Source organism: Mus caroli, chromosome 13 (assembly GCF_900094665.2).
Source record: "Mus caroli chromosome 13, CAROLI_EIJ_v1.1, whole genome shotgun sequence".
Lineage (NCBI taxonomy): Eukaryota > Metazoa > Chordata > Mammalia > Rodentia > Muridae > Mus > Mus caroli.
Genome location: NC_034582.1, coordinates 50050652 through 50056157, shown reverse-complemented (window position 1 = coordinate 50056157; position 5506 = coordinate 50050652). Strand labels below are relative to the sequence as shown.

Below are 5506 nucleotides of genomic sequence, written 5' to 3'. Positions count from 1 at the left end.
TAATCCCAGCACTTGGGAGGCAGAGGCAGGCGGATTTCTGAGTTCGAGGCCAGCCTGGTCTACAAAGTGAGCTCCAGGACAGCCAGAGCTATAAAGAGAAACCCTGTCTCGAAAAACCAAAAAAACAAACAAACAAAAAAAAAAAAGTGAAAGCTAGAACAACTTCCAGTGTCTAGGCTCTTATGAAGCAACGCCTCCTATTATGTGAAAAACTCACAATCGAAAACAAGGTCCCAATTCTTAAATCAGAAATTTTAAACGTTTATTGAAACCTCGGTAATTTGGCTGGGTGGTATTGACATAAGCTTTTAATTCCAACACAGGCAGAAGCAGGTAGATCTGAGTTCAAGGACAGCCACAGCTATACAGTAAGTAAGCTATACAGTGACTCAAAAACTAACAACAACAAAACCACTGTTAACCCCCCCCCCTCCAAAGAATTTTTATTTAGAATCAGAATGGAAATCACTGGTTAGCCCTTTACATGTTAAACTAGATGCCTTATGCCAACCAAGAGACAGCCGTATGGATTCACATTGTGGCTTCTTAAATATTTAGTATTTCACTGAACCCAAAAGTTTCATAGGCAAATATTTTAACCCACTTAAAAATACTACATGAATACTGGGGGCAGAGCTCAGAGTATGTGCTTAGCATGTATGAGATTTTCCCACAAATGAACCCATACTAGTATCTTATCAAGCAATTAAAAATAGGTGGAATAAGAGGATGACCTCTTGTTAGAAGTTAGGGAATACTGGAGTCCTCAGTAATTCCAACTACTTTTTCAGTCCTATTCACTAAATTGGTAATTGTGAGCCATCTTCCTTTCTTATTTTTTTAAGATTTATTTATTATATGTAAGTACACTGTAGCTGTCTTCAGACACTCCAGAAGAGGGAGTCAGATCTGGTTACGGATGGTTGTGAGTCACCATGTGGTTGCTGGGATTTGAACTCTGGACCTTCAGAAGAGCAGTCAGTGCTCTTACTCACTGAGCCATCTCACCAGCCCGTGAGCCATCTGTCTTAGGTTCAGCCTCTTCAGGTTCTTTAGGTTTTCTTCAGGTTCTTCTTAGGTTCATGGCAACATGGCAACAAGAAGTGCCTAACATCTTAGGCTTAGAGCTTTCTGTCACCTCAGTGTCTTAACAAGGATGAAGAGGATGTATTTATTTATTTGTTTGTTTAATTTATTTATTTGTTTTGTTTTTGGGTTTTTTTGTTTGTTTGTTTTTTCAAGACAGGGTTTCTCTGTATAGCCCTGGCTGTCCTGGAACACACTCTATAGACCAGGCTGGCCTTGAACTCAGAAATCCGCCTGCCTCTGCCTCCCAAGTGCTGCGATTAAAGGCGTGCGCCACCACACCCGGCTTTTTTGTTTTGTTTTGTTTTTGGATGTATTTATTATAAAGGTATTTGTGAGGTGCTGTGAAATGAGCCTGAGCTTGCTTACAATATAAAGTACTATGGTTAAATTTTAGGGAAAAAAAAAATCAAATACGCTCACCTTTGACTGAGTCCCACTCTAGTCTCCTGCAATCTGAGGCATTTCGCTACAACAAAAAGCAGAATCACTGTGACCTTGGCCAACCTCTAAAGGTGACTCCTCTGCTCAGAATCAATCCAAGAGACCACCCCACCTCCCCACCTTTCAGCTTCTCCCCTCTGGGAAAATTTGCTTCTATGTTTCAAAATAAGGTTTTAAATAGTTAAGTGAAAAAGCCAACCATGAATTGGAAAAAAAAACTTTTTAAGCCTTTAAGTATACAGGTGTTCTGCATGCATGTTTCTCTGTGCACCATGTCTACATAATGCCCACAAGGGCAGGAAGAGGGTTTCAGATCCCCCAGGGACTTGGGTTGTGAACTTATGGGTGGTGGAAATTAAACCTGGGGTCTCTGGAAAGCATCAGTGCTCTTAACAGCTGAGCTCTCTGTCCAGTTCCAAAACATTAATATTTAGTCACAAATACTTTCTATTCTCAAAGTGGGTTTAATTCTATCTCTCAGGTACACCTTTATGTCACCTTGTGCCTTCTTGTTGCTGTGACCAGACACCAAGGGAGGAGTGGTTGAATATATACATGGCTCATGGTCTTAGGAGACACAGTTCATCATGGTAAAGAAGTCACCCTGCATCTGCAGGCAGAGATGACGAACTCTGACGCTCAGTTGATCTCCTTTCTCTTTTTACTCAGTGTGGGAGCCATCCTATGAACCTCTCCTTCATAGTTAAAATCTCTCTGGAAAGGTCCTCATAGACACACTTTAAAGGTTTGTCTCCTAGGAGACTCCAAATCTAGTCAGAGAGATGATCAACGACAACATTCACAGGTCCATTCCCCGTCACTTGACACCCAAGCACATTATTTTAAATAACATTCTACCTCCGTCTCCCAAGGTTTCATGTTCACTCCTAATGCAAAATGCAGCTGGGGGGCTGGAGAGATTGCAGGGCAGTTAAAACCTCGGACTGCTCTTGCGGAGGGCCAGCACCCACACAGCAGCCCTCAATCATAGCTAACTCCAGTTTCAGAGGCTCCAATGTCTTCTTCTGTCCTCCAAGGTCATAGTTCTCAGATGTTCACAGACATATAATGCTGACAAAATACCCATACACATAAAGTAATTTTAAAATTACAAAATGAATTTAACTCATGTGTAAAAGTTCTCCAAATCAGCCAGGAATAGTGGTCCATGCCTTTAACCCAGAACTTGGAAAGCAGAAGCAGGTGGATCTCTGTGAGTTCAAGGTTAGCCTGGTCTACAAAGTGAGTTCTAGAATAGCTGGGGCTATACAGAGAAACCCTGTCTTGAAACACAAAACAAGTTTCCAAATCTTAACAGTTATAACATTATTCAAAAACCCAAGTATCCAAATTCCATCGTGAGACACTAGGTAATCTCTTAAGTGTCCATATAATTAAAAAAAAAAATAGGTAAAAATAAAAGTCATGAAAATCCAATATTCAATGACACAGGCCAAATGCAAAATTCAAACAAATCCTGCAGCTCTATGTCTAGGATCTGGGTCTCTTGGTCTGGACACCAGAGGGCCTAGACATACCTCTCTCTCTACTTCCCCAGCTGCAACACACAAAGCCTCTCTTGGGCCAGTCCTATTCCCGGAGGACTGCCATATCTAACATCCTGGGGTGTCTACTGTATCCTCAAAGCTGATTAGGCCTTTAAGTACCCCAGGCTGTCCTTGAACTTGCTAGGTAGAAGAGGCTGTCCTCATCTTCTTGCCTTGTCTCCCAAGTTCTAGGATCACACGTATGTGCTTTTCTTTCATCGTATGCCATAGAATAACACAGTATACAGGCTCTTTTTGTGGTTGCTCTTTGTTTGAGAAAGAATTTCTGCAGGGCACAGTGGCGCATGCCTTTAATCCCAGCACTCGGGAGGCAGAGGCAGGCGGATTTCTGAGTTCGAGCCCATCCTGGTCTACAAAGTGAGTTCCAGGACAGCCAGGGCTATACAGAGAAACCCTGTCTTAAAATAAAAGAACAACAACAACAAAAAATTTCTCTGTGTAGCCTTGGCTGTCCTGGAACCTGTAGACCAGACTAGCCTCGAACTCACTGCTTCCTGTGTGCTGGGATTAAAGGCATGAGACACCACTGGCAGTCTAGTGTATAGGTCTTTCAAACTTGGACTTCTTGGCCCTCAGAATTGTAAGAAACAAATCTTTGTTCTTACAAATTGCCCAGCTTTGAGTATTCTGTTGTGGGGAACAAAATGTACCAACAGTGAGGCTGGTCCACAAAGAAATCATGCCACAGAGACAAATGAAAGGATAACTTGCCCAGAGCAGAAAGTTAGTAACTGGAGAGGGCAGAACTCACATCCGGGCAGCCTCAGTCCAGAATCAGTCTTCTCAGGCACTCACACACTGCTGATTTTCAAGTACACACATGTCCCTGTAAGAGAAAGACACTCTCTTGCCCAATGAGAATGGGAACTATGGCCAAGTCGATTAACTGAGAGTCTACAGAGGGAGTCAAGCATTGCAACACCTTAACAAGCACAGACATCCAGGCAGCGATCCCAGATAAACAGAACGAGCCCACTAACAGCAAAAGCATATTGGATTTAAGGGGAATGCAGCCTTAAACATCTGCCCAACAGGAAATATATATATAACCCCTTACCCCTCAGCCATTCTCCTCAAAGTCAGTTATCTTGCCTACAACTAACTCAAAACCAACTTTCCCCCAGTGACTTGTCCCTGTACAGCCTTTTCAAAGCAGTTACTTTCATATAGACAAAACTGTTTTTCAAGTATTTTACTCATTCATAATGTTTAAACGTTTATGACAGCACCAATACACAATGGCTCGAGCACACACAGGTGACTCTGGTCTACAGTCCAATTTAATGAGTAGGAAGTAGTTCAGTGAAAGGAACCTGTCACCGTGCACGAGGCCCTGGGTTCTACCTCCACTACCATCTTTCCCAAATACAACTGAACTCATAAAAGCAGAAATACTTAAGCTTTTGAGATAGTTTAGTGGGCTGACATCCTGCCACACAAGCCTGATGCTCAATCCCTGAAAACCCATGTAAAGGTAAGAGAGAAAAGTTATCTGTGGCCTTCATACATATGCTGGCATAAGCAATTATAGTAATAATAAAGTTTAAGAAGAGAGAACTAAGTGAGTGTGTTAAAACTGTACATGGGCTGGCAAAATAACGCCACAGTTACAGCCCTGGCACACAAATGAAGACTGGACCCACATAAATACCAGGTGGGTACAGAGGCCACTTGTAATTCTAGCCCCAGAAGGCACAGACAAGGATTCTCAGAGCAAGCAGGCTAAGAGGACCAGCCATATCACCGAGCTCTGGGTTCCACTGAGAGACCCTGCAACAGTGAGTGCAGTAGAACAGCAACTGTCAGTGATTCCCTAATACCAACTTCAGACCCTCCACATGCATACCACACATATGCAAAGGAAAGCGCGTGTGCACACACAGGAAGAAATAAACAAATAAGGGCTAGAGAGCTGGTTCAGCTGTTCAAGAGCACTGTTCTCACAGAAGACCTGGATTCAATTCCTAGAACTCACGTGGCATTCACAATTACCCATCAATCCCGTCCCAAAATGAACGATTCAGACATGCATGTGAGCAACTCATACACAGACATAAACACTTAAAATATCAAAAATAACATTTAAAAAATCAAAGAGGTGGGCTGGAGAGATGGCTCAGAGGTTAAGAGCACTGACTCTTGGTTAAGGGACTGTTCTTCTGAAGGTCCTGAGTTCAAATCCCAGCAACCACACGGTGGCTCACACCCATCTGTAATGAGATCTGACGCCCTATTCTGTTGTGTCTGAAGACAGCTACAGTGTACTTACATATAATAAATAAAAAAAACAAAGAGGTAAAAACTAGACCTTAGCCGGGCGTGGTAGCGCACGCCTTTAATCCCAGCACTCGGGAGGCAGAGGCAGGCGGATTTCTGAGTTCGAGGCCAGCCTGGTCTACAAAGTGAGT

General features: G+C 42.8%; 1 protein-coding gene across 3 annotated transcripts in view; it reads right to left on the bottom strand.

Moving 5' to 3' along the window:
- Window positions 1-5506, bottom strand: part of Faf2 (Fas associated factor family member 2) — a 46130-nt gene that overhangs the window by 33902 nt on the left and 6722 nt on the right. Inside the window, exon 2 of one of the 3 annotated variants that reach the window (XM_029468388.1) lies at window positions 3850-3924. The exons of 1 other annotated variant lie outside the window; for it this stretch is intronic. The gene's annotated coding sequence lies outside the window, so the exon portion shown is untranslated. Of the gene's footprint in view, window positions 1-1509; window positions 1535-3849; window positions 3925-5506 lie in introns of those variants that run through there. One more of the 3 variants, XM_029468389.1, reaches the window with a different exon arrangement.